General features: G+C 39.8%; 1 protein-coding gene across 6 annotated transcripts in view; it reads left to right on the top strand.

Annotated features, from left to right (window-relative positions):
* LOC109899456 (anion exchange protein 2) overlaps positions 1-21,650 on the top strand; it is a 78,732-nt gene that overhangs the window by 7,585 nt on the left and 49,497 nt on the right. The window lies entirely within an intron of this gene.

The following is a 21,650-nucleotide window of genomic DNA, read 5'->3' on the forward strand; positions in this document are numbered from 1 at the left end:
CTACCTTGTGTGCATTGCTGCGCTTATAATGTGAAAAAATTGCCTAATAGTTTATCAACATTTTAAGCTAAACGTTCAGATCTGTTGGTCAGCCTCATTGCATAAAAAAAGTTTTGTGATGCTAGTTGTATTAATTTGTGATTTATCACATCTCACAACTGTCCCTGTTTATTTCTGACACAGAATAGAACAGAATAACTTTTGTACTATGGGGGATAGTAGATTGACATAGGCTAGTGCTGTTCGTTAGGCCTAATCATCTTGTTGGCTGACAAAGTAAATGTGGACAGTTCTTCCACTATCTTCAATATGCACTCCAGAATTGGATAAGAATGAAAGCAAATCAAATTTTATTAGTCACATACACATGGTTAGCAGATGTTAATGCGAGTGTAGCGAAATACTTGTGCTTCTAGTTCCGACAGTGCAGTAATATCTAACATTCACAATGACTTCATAATACACACAAATATAAGGGGATGGGATAAGAATATGTACGTATAAATAAACTCAGGGAAAAAAAGAAATGTCCCTTTCTTTCAAAGATTATTTGTAAAAATCCAAATAACTTCAGATCTTCAATGTAAAGGGTTTAACAAGTGCAATACAGCAAATGAAAGATAAACATCTTGTTAATCTACCCATCGTGTCTGATTTTTAAAATGTTTTACAGCGAAAACACAACATATTTATGTTAAATGACCACTAAATTCAAAAACACACACAGCGATTTTTCACAGTCACAAAAGCATAAATATAGATAAAAGGAATCACTAACCTTTGATTATCTCCATCAGATGACACTCATAGGACATCATGTTATACATGTATTGTGTGTTTTGTTCGATAATGTGTGTATATATATATATATATATATTTATATATATATATATATATATAATATATAAAAAAATCTGTTTACATTGTCGCATTACGTGCAGTAATGTTTTGATTCCAAAACATCTGGTGATTTTGCAGAAATACTCACAATAAACATTGATAAAAGATGCAAGTGTTATTCACAGAATTAAAGATAAACGTATCCTCTATGCAACCGCTGTGTCAGATTTCAAAAAAACTTTACGGAAAAAGAATAATCTGAACGGCGCTCAGAACCCAAAGAAAGAGCCGCCATTTTGGCGTCAACAGAAGCTACAAAAAACACTAAATATTCACTTACCTTTGAATATCTTCATCAGAAGGCAGTGCAAGGGGTCCTAGTTCCACAATAAATCGTTGTTTTGTTCCATAATGTCCATTACTAGTGTCCAATTAGCTGCATTTGCTACCACTTTCAGCTCACGTGCCCAAAACGCTGGTCCAGGCGAACTCGGACGAAAACTTCTAAAATATATATTCCAGGTCGAATAAACTGGTCAAACTAAGTAGAGAATCAATCTTCAGGATGTTATTTTCATATATATCCAATAACAGGACAGAGGCTCAATTCCACGTTCTACTGAATGAGGACATCTAGTGGAAGGTGTAGGAAGTGCTAACAGTGCTATCTTGTTTGGAAGTGAAGAGGCGATGACTTAAAATTAGACCCGCATTCAGAATTTCACTTCTTGTTTGGAAGATTGCCTGCCCTATGATTTCTGTTATACTCACAGACATGATTCAAACAGTTTTTAGAAACTTCAGTGTTTTCTATCCAATAGTAATAATAATATGCATATATTAGCAATCTAGGACGGAGTAGGATGCAGTTCACTATGGGCAAGCAATTCATCCAAAGTGAAAATACTGCCCCCTATCCCCAACAAGTTTTAAACACTGTTTTCCCATGCTTGTTCAAAGACCCATTAACAATTAATGGACATGCACCTGTGGAATGGTCGTTAAGACACTAACAGCTTACAGACGGTAAGCAATTACGGTCACAGTTATAAAAACTTAGGACACTAAAGAGGCCTTTCTACTGACTGAAAAACACCAAAAGAAAGATGCCCAGGGTCCCTGCACATCTGCGTGAATGTGCCTTGGGCATGCTGCAAGGAGGCATGAGGACTGCAGATGTGGCCAGGGCAATAAATTGCAGTGTCTGTACTGTGAGATGCCTAAGACAGCACTACAGGGAGACAGGACGGACAGCTGATCGTCCTCGCAATGGCAGACCACGTGTAACACCACCTGCACAGGATCGGTACATCTGAACATCACACCTGCGGGACAGGCACAGGATGGCAACAACTGCCCAAGTTACACTAGGAATGCACAATCCCTCCACCAGTGCTCAGACTGTCTGTCTACAATGGGCTGAGAGAGGCTGGACTGTGGGCCTCTAGGCCTGACATCACCGGCAAACACGTCGCCTGTGGGCACAAACCCACTGTCGCTGGACCAGACAGGACTGGAAAAAAGTGCTCTTCACTGACGAGTCGCGGTTTTGTCTCACCAGGGGTGATGGTCGGATTTGCGTTTATCGTTGAAAGGATGAGCATAACACTGAGGCCTGTACTCTGGAGTGGAATCGATTTGGAGGTGGAGGGTCCGTCATGGTCTGGGGCGGTGTGTCACAGCATCATCGGACTGAGCTTGTTGTCATTGCAGGCCATCTCAATGCTGTGCGTTACAGGGAAGACATCCTCCTCCCTCATGGTACCCTTCCTGCAGGCTCATCCTGACATGATCCTCCAGCATGACAATGTCAACAGCCATACTGCTTGTTCTGATTTCCTGCAAGACAAGAATGTCAGTGTTCTCCCATGGCCAGCAAAGAGCCCAGATCTCAATCCCATTGAGCACGTCTGGGACCTGTTGGATCGGAGGGTGAGGGCTAGGGCCATTCCCCCCCCCAGAAAAGTCAGTGAACTTGCAGGTGCCTTGGTGGAAGAGTGAGGTAACATCTCACATCAAGAACAGGCAAATCTGGTGCAGTCCACGAGGGGGAGATGCACTGCTGTACTTAATGCAGCTGGTGGCCACCAGATACTTACTGACTTTTGATTTTGACCCCCTCCCCCCTTTGTTCAGGGACACATTATTCCATTTATGTTAGTCGCATTGTCTGTGGAACTTGTTCAGTTTATCTCTGTTGTTGAATCTTGTTATGTCCGTACAAATATTTACACGTTTGCTGAAAATTAACACCGTTGACAGTGAGAGGACGTTTCTTTTTTTGTTGAGTCTATATGGATGAGCGATGGCCGTGCGACATGGGCAAGATGGTATAGGATACAGGATATACATATGAGATGAGTAATGTAGGATATGTAGACAATAATAATAATAAAGTGACGTTATTTAAAGTGACTAGTGTTCCATTTATTTAAGTGGCCAATGATTTCAAGTCTGTGTGTAGTTAGCAGCGTCTGATGGCTATTTAACAGTCTGATGACCTTGAGATAGAAGCTGTTTTTCAGTCTCTCGGTCCCAGCTTTGATGCACCTGTACTGACTTCGCTTTCTGGATGATAGCGGTTGAACAGGCAGTGGCTCGGGTGATTGTTGTCCTTGATGATCTTTTTGGCTTTCCTGTGACATCGGGTGCTGTAGGTGTCCTTGAGGGCAGGTAGTTTGCCCTCAGTGATGCCTTGTGCCGACCGCACTACCCTCTGGAGAGCCTTACGGTTGTGGGCTGAGCAGTTGTCGTACCAGGCGGTTATAAAGACCGACAGGATGCTCTCGATTGTACATCTGTAAAAGTTAGAGTTTTTGGTGACAAGCCAACTTTCTTCAGCTTACTGAGGTTGAAGAGACGCTGTTGCACCTTCTTCACCACGCTGTTTATGTGGGTGGACCATTTTCAGTTTGTCCGTGATGTGTATGCCGAGGACCTTTCCACTACTGTCCCATCGATGTGGATGGGGTGATGCTCCCTGTGCTGTTTCCTTAGGGGCGGCAGGGTAGCCTAGTGGTTAGAGCGTTGGACTAGTAACCGGAAGGTTGCAAGTTCAAACCCCCGAGCTGACAAAGGTTAACAGTTAACCCACTGTTCCTAGGCCGTCATTGAAAATAATGAATGAATTTAGAATTTATTCTTAACTGACTTGCCTAGTTAAAAAAAAAAAAAAAAAAGGCCTCGAACATCTCCTTATGTTTTGTGGACGTTGAGTGAGGTCACACGTCTGCAAACTTGATGATTGAGTTGGAGGCGTGCATGGCATGCAGTCATGGGTGAACAGGGAGTACCAGGAGAGGGCTGAGAATGCACCCTTGTGGGGCCCCAGTGTTAAGGATCAGTGGGGTGGAGATTTTGTTTCCTAACTTCACCACCTGGGGGCGGCCCGTCAGAGCCCAGGACCCAGTTGCACAGGGTGGGGTCGAGACCCAGGGTGTCGAGCTTAATTACGAGTAATCTGAATAACTCTAAATTAAGCATTTACTGTAGGAGTACCTATGTCTTTGTTAATCGCTCAATGGAGAATAGCCGCATGTACGCACTCCCTTAAATCATTTGGATAAAACATGCTTTCTATTTTTTTGATTCAGCTTTGTTCAATTGTGTTCTTCATACTATAATATAAAATAATGCCACCGAATTCGAAGTCAATTAGACCGGCAGTTATTTGCTTGACATTCACCGGCTTTACCCTAGGTCCACCTGTGTAATGATCATGAGGTTAAATCGGTGTCTTGATATGCCACACCTGTCAGGTGGATGGATTATCTTGACAAAGGAGAAATGCTCACTAACAGTGATGTAAACACATTTGTTCACAGAATTTGAGAGAGTTAAGTATTTTGTGCCTCTGGGATCTTTTATTTCAGCTCATGAAACATGGGACCAACACTTAACATGTTGCGTTTATATTTTTGTTCCGTGTAGTTAGTGAGTTATTAGCCCAGTTATAGATCATTTGTAGTCAGCAATGGGGGAGTGATTGCTTCCTACAAGAACACAAAATCTGTGCATTCTTTTGAGATCTTTTGAAAAACAAGTCGGGTAAAGAGTTTTTTTTCTGTGGTATTTTGAGACCGGCTTGAATAACCTAAGTAGCCAATAGGCAGAAGGTAGCATAATCTGATTCTCTGTAATAGTGGTGTGGGAAATGATGCATTTAATTTTGTTAAGTGGTTTCTTGCATCAAAGAATGCAACACATTTTTGTGGATGAACAGGTTAATGTCAAGCCCTGCATGTTTCCTGGAATGTAGACCGACATTGAGCACCACACATTGGCTGCTACTGTAGGCTGAATGAATAAACGTCTATTTCCATGTTAAAATGTAATGGGAGGCATTTTTTTCCATTTGTATTTGATGGTAGGCCTACATTAAAATCAAATTGCCACAGTAGCCTACTTGACCACTGTTAAAACTAACTTAAAGCAGGCACAGGCAGTGTTCACAGAATTTTCACAATGTTCAATTTTGAGCTCAGTGACAAACAATTTGAGGGAATGTTTGGTGCACTTACAAACTTCACCTCCCAGTCTCACTCCGTTTATACTGCCTCCCCTTTGTGTCCATTGTGATGCGCCGTCTGTCAGTATGATGTTAGTGCCCAGCGTGGCCTAAAACCATGACCTCAATCAGGTCAATCCCATCTCTCTCTGCACATATTGTTAATCTCAGACCAAACATGAAACAAAGTATGTGGTCCTTATGAACATCATGAATGTACTGTACTGAAATATCATCATCTGGATGACAATTGCTATTAGTCTATTCATGCCAACATGAATGCGAAAGACTTAGATTCCCTGAGACAATATTCAAAATGTCTGACACTGCTGCAGTCTGTAAATGTGTACCATTTTCCAAAGACTACATTGAAGACACAAGAAGAATTTAGATTTCCACCTGGAATAGTAATAGCCTATCAAATTCAGCCTACAGCTAGTGTATCATGTTATTCATAGCACATGATTTCCCAGGAATTTGAAAGCCTCTATGTGTTTGAGACTGGAGTAAGATTTCCTGATCATTGTTCAGAATTTCTCCACGCCTCAGTCTGAGTCTTTTGGGACCAACTTGCGGGCCAACTCAGCTTATTACAAAGAGACACCTGGTCAAAGCTTCACATTTACCATTAATGTCTTGTGAGAAAAGTGACTGACATTTTGTACTGCCAATGCAACCTGAGATGCTCAGTGGTCTTTCTTAGTACCTAATCAGTTATGCTGGCTGGGTCCACAACTGTTTGGTTTTTACATTTGCCGTCACAACAGAAGTTGTTAAGTGGATATGCACTGAATAACATTCATGGGGTCATCCACACTGACATTTGACATGGGGTGGTATGGTCTGTATGCAGGCCTAAACATTTGCAGGGTCAGTGGTATGCAACAGTTTCTGTAACACTGACCATAGCTTGAACTAGAGGTTGACCGATTTATGATTTTTCATCACTGATACCGATTTATTGGAGGACCAAAAAAGACAGATTAATCAGACAATGTTTTTTATTTATTTGTAGTAATGACAATTTCAACAATACTGAATGAACACTTATTTTAACTTAATATAATACATCAGTAAAATCAATTTAGCCTCAAATAAATAATGAAACATGTTCAATTTGGTTTAAATAATGCAAAAACAAAATGTTGGTGAAGAAAGTAAAAGTGCAATAAGTGCCATGTAAAAAAAGCTATCGTTTAAGTTCCTCGCTCAGAACATGAGAACATATGAAAGCTGGTGGTTCCTTTTAACATGAGTCTTCAATATTTCCAGTTAAGAAGTTTTAGGTTGTAGTTATAGGACTATTTCTCTCTGTACCATTTGTATTTCATATAGCTTTGACTATTGCATGTTCTTATAGGCACTTTAGTATTGCCAGTGTAACAGTATAGCTTCCCTCCCTCTCCTCGCCCCTACCTGGGCTCGAACCAGGAAAACATCGACAACAGCCACCCTCGGAGCATCGTTACCCATCGCTCCACAAAGGCCGTGGCCCTTGCAGAGCAAGGGGAACAACTACTTCAAGGTCTGAGTGAGTGACGTCACCGATTGAAAAGCTATTAGCACATACCCCGCTAACTAGCTAGCCATTTCACATCGGTTACACCAGCCTAATCTCGGAATTGATAGGCTTGAAGTCATAAACAGCTCAATGCTTGAAGCACAGCGAAGAGCTGCTGGCAAATGTTTGAATGAATTCTTACGAGCCTGCTGCTGCCGCCTACCACCGCTCAGTCAGACTGCTATATCAAATCATAGACTTAATTTATGTCAGACTTCAATGTTATGTCATAATTACGTAAAATTCTGGCAAATTAGTTCGCAACAAGCCAGGCGGCCCAAACTGTTGCATATACCCTGACTCTGTTGCACAGAATGCAAGAGAAGTGACACAATTTCCCTCGTTAAAAGAAATTCATGTTAGCAGGCAATATTAACTAAATATGCAGGTTTAAAAATATATACTTGTGTATTGATTTTAAGAAAGGTGTTGATGTTTATGGTTAGGTACACATTGGTGCAAAGACAGTGCTTTTTTCGCGAATGCGCTTGTTAAATCACCCGTTTGGCGAAGTAGGCTATGATTCAATGATAAATGAACGGGCACCACACCGATTATATGCAACGCAGGACAAGCTAGATAAACTAGTAATATCATCAACTATGTGTAGTTAACTAGTGATTATGTTAAGATTGGATATTTTTTTTATAAGATATGTTTAATGCTAGCTAGCACCTTACCTTGGCTCCTTGCTGCACTCGCATAAGTAGTCAGCCTGCCACGCAGTCTCCTCGTGGAGTGCAGTATAATTTGCCATGATCCAGAAATGCCGATTTACCTATTGTTATGAAAACTTGAAATCGTCCCTATTTAATCGGCCATTCCAATTAATCGGTCGACCTCTAGCTTGAACCATACAAATGTAAATATACTGAACAAAATGTTACATTGTTGCATTTATAAGATTTTACTGAGTTACAGTTCATAGAAGGAAACCAGTCAATTGAAATAAATTAATTAGACTGGGCAGGGGTGCAGCCATGAGTGGGCCTTGGAGGGTATAAGCCCACCCACTTGGCAGACAGGCCCAACCACTGGGGAGCCAGGCGCAGCCAATTAGAGTGACTTTTTCCCACAAAAGGGTTTTATTACAGTTGTGAGGTCAGTTCGACGTACTGACAAATTATTTAAAACGACGTTGGAGATGGCTTATGGTAGAGAAATTAACATTCAATTCTCTGGCAACAGCTCTGGTGGACATTCCTGCAGTCAGCATGCCTCTTGCATGTTCCCTCAACTTGAGACATCTGTGGCATTGTGTTTTATGACAATTGGCTTTTTATCCCCAGCACAAGGTGCACCTGTGTAATGATCATGCTGTTTTATCAGCTTCTTGATATGCCACACCTGTCAGGTGGATGGATTATTTTAGCAAAGGAGAAAGGCTCACTAACAGGGATGTAAACACATTTTAGAGAAATACGTTTTTTGTGCATATGAACCATTTCTGGGATTTTAAAAATGTCATCTAATGAAACATGGGACCAACACCTTACATATTGCGTTCATATTTTCATTCAGTGTAGATCATGATCTGAGAGATTAGGCTACATGGTGTCCATTGCTGGTGTGTGTGATGGCCAGAAGAGAGCATGATCGTGAACCATGACTGTGACTAGTGCATAAACCACAGGTCTGTTAAAAAAGGACCTCAACTGGGGATTTGGGATTTTTCCTTTGGCTTTTTGAGAAGCTTACAGAGATTTACCATGCTTTTTGATCTGGATCAAGAGTTTAATTCATCACCTTTATACCAAAGACTTTAAGCTTTTTATTCAGACTGATGCCAAGTACATATCTAGCTAACGTATTTGTCTACTAGAGTGATTACGTATTTAATTTGGATAATTCAAACACAGTAGTAGATGATAAAAGTATATTTAGCATGCAAGGCTATTAGCTCCGACCTCTAGGCTCCATTCCAACATGCCAATGGGGTGTGTTTGGGACTCAGCCCTAGGATGTATGGAAGGTGTGGTAGTAGGCAAAAGTTGGATGATGGTTGCTAGTTTCTATGTGTCAACTTGTGTGCTATCAATAGACTACCCACCACACCCCTCCACTCAATAGCCCTTGCTTGCCTCCCTGAGGTAATTGTGCAGAGGAGGCGGGTCTTGTTACAGCAGGAAAATGAAATGCTTTTTACAATGTTCTTGACATTGTCTGTTGTCACAGGATTGTTATGTTGAGCCTCTGAAGTTTCCATTCTGATCCTGCGTTTTGTAACCAGGTGTGAATGTACCCGTTAAGTCGTAAATATAATTTGGATGCATTCATGTGATTTGAACTCGTTGAGAAATGATGATTCGATAAAGGACCTATGCTGCTGCTACTATTTATCTGTCACTTTATTCCTAGTTATACAGTATACACACCTACCTCAATTACCTGCACATAGACTCGGTACTTGTACCCGTGTATATAGCCAAGTTATCGATACTTATTGTGTATTTATTATTATTGTATTTTTATTTATTCATTCTTTCTGTATTGTTGGGAAGGGCCTTAAGTAAGCATTTCACTGTTAGTCTAACCTTGTTGTTTATGAGGCATGTGACAATTTGACTTGATTTGATAAGCTAATGGCCAACAAGCTGCGGCAACCATACATTTTAAAATACTGCTATCATGCTTGTAACCTAATTATAGAGTTAAAAAATCACAATAATAGATTGCTTTTCATAAATAATGTTTAGTTGCACTTAACTTCTGAAAATGCTGTTATAGAGACCATTTCTTAGTAGGTGACGTCTGAGTTGACCATGTGTGGGAAGTGGGTGCTCTGGATGATGGACGAGTTTCCAGCTAGTAATTACCAGTTGGAGGGCTGTTCAAGAGGATTTTTCGCAGTCGTATGTGGTAAATTCCCACTTCCCACTTTGTTATGAACGCACTACCTCCAAAGTTTTGACTGTCATAAATGGGGCGTGTCTGTAGCACGGTAAATCGCCCAATTCATTGGAAGCTTTGGCTTGCTTATATAGAGCGGGTACTACAGGGGTTGCTCAACTAAAAATGTTGCGGTTATGCTGCAGGATTTAGAGGTAATTTATGGTTTAGTACGGTACCCTGCGTCACTACTTCATTGACCAGACCAGCACAAGGAGGAGTTGGAACCCAAAAGCATAATCAGTGCTCTAAGGTGCTACTGTGTCTCTAAAAATACACTTATTTATTTGTTACTACTCGTCAGTATTACTTACTAAAACTGTTGTTACATTAAGGTTTTTATTCTAAGAGAAACTTAGACTACAATTATGGTGTGGAAATGTTCGGATTATTTTTGCTCTTACTGTAGTACTGTTTTCTACAACCGACCGGTCACGTTGTACAGCTCCCGAGTGGCGCAGCGGGTCTAAGACACTGCATCGCATTGCTACAGATGCTGGTTCAATACCCGTGCTGGCCATGCCCGGGTGACCCATGAGGTGATGGTAGGCTTTTGATTTCTCTCCCTCCTAAAAAGAGAAATAAATCAATCCAAATAACAAACTGGCATTATTTACAAATTAGTAACCATGTCTCACCCCAAGTTCAAGAATGGCATTTTTCTCGCTCACTTTACGTTATTTGAAAGCTAAATAATCTCAAAAATATTGTTATTTTTAAAACAAAGCTATTATTATTAATAATAATTCATTTAGAATGTATATAAAGCCCCTTAGATATTCTCAGATATATTATGAACCCTATTTTTCACAAGCGTAGCAGGCTGTGAATTCTGCAAACAACGTTTCTAGCAGGACAATATATATTTGTCATGGCTTTATCCACTGACTAGAGAAACGTTCTTGCTGTTCTTAGTGCCTGTCTGCACATTCAAACTAAAACAATGTAACTAATAATGGTGTGAAAAATGCCGCTTAGATATGATTATATATTGAAGCATTAGATCTCTCACTAAAGGCGTCAGCCAAAATTTATACTTAAATCCGAACTGGATCCGAAGAATTACATGAAAAGCGCAAATTTGTAAAACCCAAACTCGAAAAGAAATTTGAAAGGTAGATACAAATTATTTGTGACATTATGGTTACAATAAAGAATGTAAACAAAATGCTGTGTTTTTATTTACAGTAGAGATGGGCAGCTGGTGGCATTTTGAAAACAGGGTTTCAAACACTTGTTTTTCACAAGTGTACTGTAGCAGGTGTAGCCCTACAGTATTAGCAGGAAAATAGACTCTTTATAGCCTGGCTGTTGTAGGTGTGAACATCCCCCTACTTGACCAGTTCACCTTTGCTTGTAGGCTTGGCAGAGTTACGGATGAATGTTTTCAGTTGATGCCAAACAAGTTTGATCAGGTTTAAATTGAGTCAGGGTAGCCTAGTGGTTAGAGCGTTGGACTAATAACCGGAGGGTTGCAAGTTCAAACCCCTGAGCCGAGGTACAAGTCTGTCGTTCTGCCCCTGAACAGGCAGTTAACCCACTGTTTCTAGGCCGTCATTGAAAATCAGAATTTGTTCTTAACTGACATGCCTAGTTAAATAAAGGTAAAATAAAAAAAAATCAGGAGACCTACATGTAGAGATAAAAAAAAAAAACATTTTTAGATATACCGTAGGCCTACCGTAGGTGGTGTTGGTCTTTTATTTATTTTTATTTGACCTTTGTTTTACAACATGGTCTACTTACTCTGCTGGCGTCTTGACCCAGTTTATGCCCTCATTTGCAATGCAAACCGGGCGGCAATGCAAACCGGGCGGCAGTGTGTTTTCGGTCATTGTCTGCTTTTGGAGAAGAAAAAAAATACATTTAGCCTAACAGGCAAAATTAGGTACAATACTAGAAATATACATGTAACTAGGCCTAAACATAACAAAATATTGCTATAATCCTACCTTGAAAGAACCGACGTGGTCCCAGAAACACCTCTCTAGCATAGGGTCCAGCATATTTCTTGATTTCTTCCTCAAAGAAATATCGAGCCATGATACCTGAAAAAGGAGGCAACAGTGAATTATTGTGGAACACATAGCAGTCCGTGATGTGTAGGCTACAATATTTTATTTACCTTTTGCTTTGTAAATAGCCAAACTGGGCCTGGTCCCTGGCGTGGTCTTCCTTTTTTTCTGTAACTTCCTGTAAATTGCTCAAGGGCCATGGTTGATTAGTCTGTGAAGATAACATCATTGAATGTCTCGCCAGCTTTGATTCATGCCTGGGCCTGCAGGACGCAAAGTTCTTTGTCAGACGAATCATCGGGTCGAAACTACAGAACAGTATAAAACAAGCTCACATGGTTAATGCTCTGGAAAAAAGTGAGTATACATACACACTCACACACACAATCGTTCAAATGTCCTTGTTTTTGAAAGAAAAGCATGTTTGTCCATTTAAAATAACATCAAATTGATCAGAAATACAGTGACGACATTGTTAATGTTATAAATTACTATTGTAGCTGGAAACGGCTGATTAAAAAAAATATATAATTGAATATCTACATAGACGTACAGAGGCCCATTATCAGCAACCATCACTCCTGTGTTCCCAATGGCACGTTGTGTTAGCTAATGTGTTAGCTAAGTTGATCATTTTTAAAAGGCTAATTGATCATTAGAAAACCCTTTTGCAATTATGTTAGCACAGCTGAAAACTGTGGGCTGATTAATGAAGCAATAAAACTGGCCTTCTTTAGACTAGTTGAGTATTTGGAGCATCAGCATTTGTGGGTTCGGTTACAGGCTCAAAATGGCCAGAAACAAAGATCTTCTGAAACTCGTCAGTCTTTGTCTATTCTTGTTCTGAGAAATTAAGTTTCTTCAACTGTCTTCTGACTGTGATTAGAGCGATGTTGATGTTGTGCCGTGATGCCAGCAGATTACAGAAGGCCTTTGCCGATCGCTCATCTTCATTCATCAGTGAGTTGATGGCTTGAATAGTCTCGATGGAAATGGAATACAATGTGAAAATGTGCAGTATACAGTAAAGACCAGCAGTCACTTTTTATTTAAGCATTATTTTTAGCATTATTAGACCCACTTTACAGTATAGTCTCCCACTGTACCTGTTCATTTTTCCTTTCACGTTCAGCGTAGCACAGGCATCTGATGATAGTGTTTGCGAATAGCACTGACCGTGACCAAAATCCCCAAGTCTACCAGTATTTTTTTAAATGTCTCAGTAGAGTTTCCATTCATCCTGAAAGCCCTAAAATGCTCACTTAAATGAATAGAGATCCTAGTCATGGTGCTACAGTATGTTACAGCATAATCAAAGTGAGAACAATCGCGATTAGGCACTTCACCATGTTTACTACAGTATGTACTGTAGGCTATATTTACTTCAGACAGCACAGTAGCTTAATAAAAAAATGCAGGTGGTTTCTATCTTCAAAATGCTTTATTATCCAAATGTTTAAAATGCGTGTGGGTGACGACCTGTAACCGCAAAATGTCGGATAAACCATATACTGTACTGTATTTCTTCATCAGCATCTTTATGCTTTCGTTAATAAAATGTTGATAAAAATACTCTTTCAAAATGGAGATGTTTATTTCCTTATGGCTCCATAACGAATTACTATGAGAATAAATATCCACTGAATGACAGAAATATTGGAACAAAGTAGGCTAATGAAGGTAAGCAAATTGTTGCTTACTGGAAAATACTCTTTCAAACACACACGGTTATGTTGTACAGCGCCATTCTGGCTATTAGCAGGGCAATAGACTTGCCTAGAAAGAGGGTAGGGGGAGCATTCTATCGCCAAATGTATTTCTCGTTAGGTTAGCTGAATCACAACTGGCCGTGATTGGTTGCAATTTCAGTTTAACCTCTTGCGACGAGCAAACCAGTATCCGGGAGCATAATCATAGCCTCAAACTCATTAGCATAACGCAACGGACATAAATACCGCTAGAAACTTTTCCTATTCATGAAAATCGCAAATGAAATGAAATAAATATATTCAAACACAAGCTTAGCCTTTTGTTAACAACATCTCAGATTTTCAAAATATGCGTTAAAGTCCACGCTAGACAAGCATTTGTGTAAGTTTATCATGGCATAATGCTATGCTAGGCTCTGCTGGCTGCAGGCAACATTTTCACGAAAATAAGAAAAGCAACCAAATTAAATCATTTACCTTTGAAGAACTTCAGATGCTTTCACTCAGGAGACTCCCAGTTAGATAGCAAATGTTCCTTTTTTCCAAAAATATTATTTTTGTAGGCGAAATAGCTCCCGTTTCTTCATGTATGGCTGAGAAATTGACCGGAAAATGCTACTACAACTAACGCCAAACTTTTTTCAAAATTTGCTCCATAATATCTTCAGAAACACTGCAAACGTTGTTTAGGATCCATCCTCAAGGTGTTTTTAACACATATATATATATATATATATATATATTTGATAATATATATATTTGATAATATATCCGTTGAGGCAATTGGTTTCTCATAAGAAGCGATTGGAAAAATGGCTACCTCAGTATTTTACGCAAGGTTTTCTGCGGGAGACACCATGTGACCACATGCTATATATGGTCCCTTACAGCCATTCTTCAATGGAAATGCCTAAAAAGACGTCACAATGCTGTAGACACCTTGGGAAATACGTGGAAAACGTAAGCTCATTCGTAGCTCATTCACAGCCATATAAGGAGTCATTGGCATGAGGCGGTTTTAAAAAATGCGGCACTTCCTGGTTGGATTTTTATCAGGGTTTCGCCTGTAACATCAGTTCTGTGGCACTCACAGACAATATTTTTGCAGTGTTGGAAACGTCAGTGTCTTCTTTCCAAAGCTGTCAATTATATGCATAGTCGAGCATCTTTTCGTGACAAAATATCTTGTTTAAAACGGGAACGTTTTTCATCCAAAAATTAAAATAGCGCCCCCTGAATCCAAGAGGTTAATCTACCAGAAAATACAGAACAAATAATACAACAAATATTGTGGTTAAATTCAAATATATCTTAATTGATAAAACATGTTTATCAATTGGAACCTTTTAATATGTAGAAATAATTTATTATGTAGAAATAATTTATTATGTATCACATCCAACCGTGATTGGGAGTCCCATAGGGTGGCACACAATCGGCTCAGCATTTCTCTCCTTCTAAAAACAGAAATAAATGTTTTGGCCTTTGGTGGTCAAACTAGTACCAACTAGCATTAATGGTAAAAATGGCTGACAATTTAAATAACGTGCCATAGAATTCTGCAGCAGCACACGGGGTGTGCTGCAGTATGACACAAATTTTAAAGGAGGAACCACTGTACCTGTTTGCTGAAATGGGTGCAAGAGAGAAGTTCGTAACATGGCTCAAGCACTTTCACAAGGTGCTGAACCCCCCCCCCCCCCCCCAATTCTCAACCACCGTGAAAGGGTGCATATCCACGGCTATAAATCAAAGACTGTAAAAAATATAAACATAGCTTACCTATCGCTCTTGTAATTTATTTGGCCCAGTCAGAATCAGTTGCCAAGGAATGTTTGAATGCAGAGGAGAGACTGTTGTATTGTTTCTTTGAGTTTCCGTCTTGCTCTGGTTTACTGGGGTGATGTCGGTGTAAATCTGTCGACATATTTGAGGTGTTGGCAGCTGCAGAGGCTATTCTCATAGAGCGTGGCGACATACTGTTAACGTTTTATCCACAACTCTCTGTCCTTCACCGTTATAATCTATTGGGAAGCCAAAATGTTCCCAAACTGGAGATTTAAACAATGATCCTTTATCGACCCCACCACTCGCCATCCTACAGAACTAGTTCCCGATTGCACCTCAAAAGGACAATGTGAAATGTGGCAATTAAGATTAGAATTTTGGTTACAATGTGGGCATAGTCTAGTTGTTTTAATGGAATAGCCTGAAATTAGTTTTCTTTTTCAGCTCAGATTTACTCAAGAAGCATAGGCCTCCAACGCAGCGCAGGCATAGCCTATAGGCCAATTTTTTATTTTTTTTGTATGTAATCTGGTTCACAGTCCGGACTGAACCAAGGTCCATGTACTGAATGGTTTGGTACGAATACGTGTACTATTACACCCCTCGAAACCACATGTTTGGCTCTGGTCCATGAATTCCATTCTAGCCATTACAATGAGGCCGTCACCCTATATCTCTTCCCACCAGCCTCCACTGGTATCGAGGCTAGAACGATGACTGAATTTTCCTCTTTAGACAGTGGGGTCTGTTGACAATAAGGAAGCACATGAAAACCTCCATCAGCATGCCACCATGGGATGTCCTCAATCGGCCCTTTTTATATATCCCTCCCCCCAAGACAGGTGCTACTTAACTTGCAGACAGAGCTGGACAGACAGAGCCGGCTGACTGATTATTCTGAGGGTAGATGGAGAGAGCTGGACGTACAGTAGATTCATCAGGAGCAGCTGTTGCTGTGTGTGTGATGCTGGAAACACTCCAGTTACTGTGTGCACAGAACCCCCAAGCGCTAGTGCTATTTCAAGGGAAACAACTTTTCAACGGAGACGAAGCTATCAACACTGACCACTGCCAGATCACCATAGGAATAAACCAATAGGCCAGCTGGGCTTATAGCAAACACCTATCTAGATCCAGGGTCCTTCTTATTCAAGTCTGGGCCAAGACAATTTTGAGAGGGCTTTGACTAATCAGGGGACTGGTGAGTTTGTTTATGATGCGCCTGTTTACTTACTTGCAAATGTGTAATGATATTTGTTGCCTGATCTGGGATTAATAATGTTACCACTATTTGACATTACAAAAAAAGTTAGCTTCTGAGGGATCATTGATCTGAGTGTGTATCTAGATCATAGATCTAGATATAATGATTGAGGCCTCTAGTGGCCAAAAGGCTTTATTAGCACGGGCAACGCTTTATCTATTAATGCACCAATCGACTGCACTGCAGGCATTTATTTAAAAAGTACAAATATCCACGTATTTAAAAAATTATAATAATCCTATGCTATTGAAAACCATACTGTGGCTATTTCAAAATACCCCGGGATATGATAAATACGGTATAACGCCCAACCCTAGAATGTCCTTTAAAAAAGCCACTGCTGCAAAAAAACTAGTGGAAACACTGGGCTACAGGCTTACAGCAGGAACAGAAATTATAGGAAGCAGTAGAATCTGCTGCAGAAAGGAATTTTGCTGATAGTTTCAAAACTCAGTCCAAGTGAGCTCGAAGTGTTTAAAACACCATAGTTATATATCACTCAAAGGTATACATTTCATTATTATTAGATGTATTTTTTCATGTGTATCAGGCAATTGGTTAGAATACCTTTTTTATATCTGTTTTATATAGACTAAGCTATATTTATAGTCTTAGATTTATGTTCAGGTGTTTGCCCAGTTACAGAAGTTTTGGTCATTTCAGCCAGGTTTGGATGATGCTGTTGCTCACCACGTCGTCAACTATTTCCGCAAGCAAATATGTACTCTGTTTTCCTTTTTGAAATATTGGAACTGACCAAGGGAATGTAGTTGGCTATGTTGCAGAAAGAGCAGAGAGAGAATGCTGTTTACATTTCAAACTATCTACTGAGCATTCGCCTAATTGTCTGGTGACCACGGTAAAAAAAAGTTCATCCTCCACAATCCAAAGGGGCTCTCACACCTCTTTTTATAGGTCTGACCACAGTACTCCATGGAGAAATGTTATTTTCAGTGTGCTATTGGGACAGAGGAAACCCCAGTCTTTGAACTGGTGTCTAGTTTGAGCTCATTGTGGCTTTTGCTCTGCGTTTCCTCTTTCTTCCAGAATGTCATGTGACTCCCTGTGAGCACATATACCCAATGACAAACAATCATGCCTGCACACTAATACTCTCTTACACACACACACACAGGCACACACACACACACACAGCTGTGTTTTTGTGGAATTTCAGGACTTTTTCAGGGGTAAACATTTACCTAACCTTAACACAAAGACCCTAAATCGAACACTTAAGCTTAAAATAGCATTTGACCAAATTCAGGTTCTTGTTTTCCTACTTTATCAGGACATTGGGGTCCTGATAAGGTAGGAAAACAAGTACACACACACACACACGTTATGTTCTTCTATCATCATGGGGACCTAAAATTTAATTTCCATTCAAAATCCTATTTTCCGTGACTACGAACCCTTACCCTAACCCTAATTGTAACCCTCCACACACACACACACACACACACACACACACACAGGCTCACATAGGCCGTGTCACCCATGGCTACAGGCATTTCTTCAGCACTAAGTCTCATGTAAGCTGATGTAGGAATGCTTGTTGTTTGACCCACTGGCTAAGTGTTTAGATTGAATTACTGCACACTTTGTTCAAAACATGTATAATCCAGTACCTTAGTTGAATTTATGTGGAATTGTTTGAAGTTTTAAGCGGATTGATAGGAAAAACGGAACTAACAGAGGTATGAAGCTTACTATACCTCTGGACTACAATAAAGCATGGTTGCAATCATTTCAGTATCTCAAAGTTTACATACACCTTAGCCAAATACATTTAAACTAAGTTTTTCACAATTCCTGACATTTAATCTTGGTAAAAATTCCCTGTCCTAGGTCAGTTAGGATCACCACTTTATTTTAAGAATGTGAAATGTTAGAATAATAGCAGAGAATGATTTATTTCAGCTTTTATTTCTTTCAGTCGGTCAGAAGTTAACATACACTCAATTAGTATTTGGTAGCATTGCCTTTAAATGGTTTAACCTGGGTCAAATGTTTCCTTAGCCTTCCACAAGCTTCCCACAATAAATTGGGTGAATTTTGGCCCATTCCTCCTGACAGAAGATAAATGTTCTATGGGATTGAGGTCAGGGCTTTGATACGGCCTCTCCAATACCTTGACTTTTTGTACTTAAGCCATTTTGCCACAACTTTGGAATTATGCTTGGGGTCATTGTCCATTTGGAAGACCCATTTGCGGCCAAGCTTTAACTTCCTGACTGATGTCTTGAGATGTTGCTTCAATAAATCCACATAATTTCCCTGCCTCATGATGCCATCTATTTTGTGAAGTGCACCAGTCCCTCCTGCAGCAGAGTACCCCACAACATGATGCTGCCACCCCTGTGCTTCACGGTTGGGATGGTGTTCTTCGGCTTGCAAGCCTCCCCCTTTATCCTCCAAACATAACGATGGTCATTATGGCCAAACAGTTCTATTTTTGTTTCATCAGACCAGAGGACATTTCTCAAAAGTACGATCTTTGTCCCCATGTGCAGTTGCAAACCTTAGTCTGGCTTTTTTATGGCCGTTTTGGAGCAGTGGCTTCTTCCTTGCTGAGCGGCCTTTCAGGTTATGTCGATATTGGACTCATTTTACTGTGGATATAGATACTTTTGTACCTGTTTCCTCCAGCATCTTCACAAGGTCCTTTGCTGTTGTTCTGGGATTGATTGGCACTTTTCGCAACAAAGTACGTTAATCTCTAGGAGACGGAACGCGTCTCCTTCCTGAGCGGTATGACTGCTGCGTGGTGCCATGGTGTTTATACTTGCGTTCTATTGTTTGTACAGATGAACGTGGTACCTTCAGGCGTTTGGAAATTGCTCCCAAGGATGAACCAGACTTGTGGAGGTTTACCATTTTTTTTCTGAGTTCTTAGCTGATTTATTTAGATTTTCCCATAATATCAAGCAGAGGCACTGAGTTTGAAGGTTGGCCTTGAAATACATCCACAGGTACACCTCCAATTGACTCAAATTATGTCAATGAACCTATCAGATGCTTTTAAAGCTATGACATTGTTTTCTGGAATTTTCCAACCTGTTTAAAGGCACAGTCACCTTTAGTGTATGTAAACTTCTGACCCACTGGAATTGTGATACAGTGAAATAATCTGTCTGTAAACAATTGTTGGAGAAATTACTTGTCATGCACAAAGTAGATGTCCTAAACGACTTGCCAAAACTATAGTTTGTTAACAAGACATTTGTGGAGTGGTTGGAAAACGAGTTTTAATGACCCCAACCTAAGTGTTTGTAAACCTCCGACTTCAACTGTATATGTGTATATTTCGGGGCGGCAGGGTAGCCTAGTGGTTAGAGCGTTGGACTAGTAACTGGAAGGTTGCAAGTTCAAAACCCCGAACTGACAAGGTATAAAAAAAACACTTTAAGATCTAAAATCAAGAAATGATACATTCAGGAGTATTGTTGTCATTTAATTTTATGTTTGAGTCACTCAGATAGCATGTGTGAATTAATGTGAGTAATTGCAGTTCAGTTTCTATAAAAATGCGCATTTTTCTCTCAGCCTCATGGCAAAATGTGTAGAATTGCAGGAAATTAGCTTTAAAACGGCTACACTTTTAGGTCAGCCAACCATCATTAGCCATGCCCCCGCCACAACCACCACCTAAGCCCTATGTCTGATCCAGAAAAAACCCTGTACTATGCTAGCGTAGTACTAATAATTAATATAAATATATAATATAAACCTCGCTGTGTGCCTATCCGACCTGTGCAACATGTTGCAGTTGTTGCGATCACCACCGTGTCGTGCAAATGAACGTGACGTGACTGTCAGCTTCTCTCATCAAAGCAAATTAATTTATCAGGATCATTATAATGGATACATATAAAGAACATTTTTTTGCATGACGTGCTTAAAGTACTTGCATTTGGCACTCTGAATTCAAGTACTGGAATACCTTAAAAATCTGACATTTTCTGAAGTTGGTACTTGAAAAGTACTTAAAGTACTTGAATTAAAATGAGAGGACAACAGACAATGATCAAATATGTTAATATGAAGAATATTAGAAACATTTATTGGTCTTGTGAATTCATTTCCTGGAATCATGAACTATTCATGTATGCTCATTATGTTCACCTGCTCCCTTGTATTTTGCCTTGTTTGCAGCGCATTCATTCACCACTCTGTCCAACGAGACTCTACCCACGACAGGCTGAGAGTTGAAATTAACTCCATCAGCCCAGACCTACACTGACAAGTGGGAGAAACTGCTGACAGTGGGATTTTTTTTTAGCATCCCTTGACTCCTGCTGTGTCAGCAGACATTCCCCAAACGGGGGAAAAAAACTGCCACTCAAAAAATGAATGTACAACTGGTAAATAGTCGCTGATATTTCAGTCAGATGTCTAGGTAGCTCAAGTGCTCTGGCTGTTAGCCAGGTAGCTAGCTATAACTAGTTGGCTAGAAGGATGAAGTTGGAAGCTAATGTTGAACAGAGCCTGACCTCAGCAGGAGCAGTTGACTGAAATTAAGTTAGCTATAATCAAAATATGGGCTACTAGAAGTTCTCATAACAAAATGTATTTTATTTTTACAGTGAGTAGTGACACAGTGGTGAGTCAGGATGCAATGAACGAGGCAAAGGAGATACACCGAGAGAATTAAACCAAGCAGGGAGAGCGGTTAATAGTACAGTGGGTTCTAAACATAGTGGGTCCTTTTGTGTTGGGACAGCCTGTGGGACCTAAAATTTTGTGAAATATAAAAATATTTTAAATTTCATTTTAATATTATTATCATGTACACAAATATAAATTTTACAATTTTAAAAAATGTACTGAATTACAGTACATATAAGGAAATCAGTCAACATCATCAGTACTGACTTACCACTCCATGTATGTAGTGAAACATATATTATTGAGTAGAACTTGTAAGATAGTGATGAATAAATAGTTTGTTTGTTTTTTCCCCTCATGAGGTTGTGATGATATATGGTGGCGACTAGAAACACTTAATCTGAACTATTACAAATTTATGGTCCTTGAAAATAAATATGTGCTTGAAAAAAGTACTGAAGTCCTT

The sequence above is a fragment of the Oncorhynchus kisutch genome, linkage group LG11 (genome assembly GCF_002021735.2).
Source record: "Oncorhynchus kisutch isolate 150728-3 linkage group LG11, Okis_V2, whole genome shotgun sequence".
NCBI classification, from domain to species: domain Eukaryota; kingdom Metazoa; phylum Chordata; class Actinopteri; order Salmoniformes; family Salmonidae; genus Oncorhynchus; species Oncorhynchus kisutch.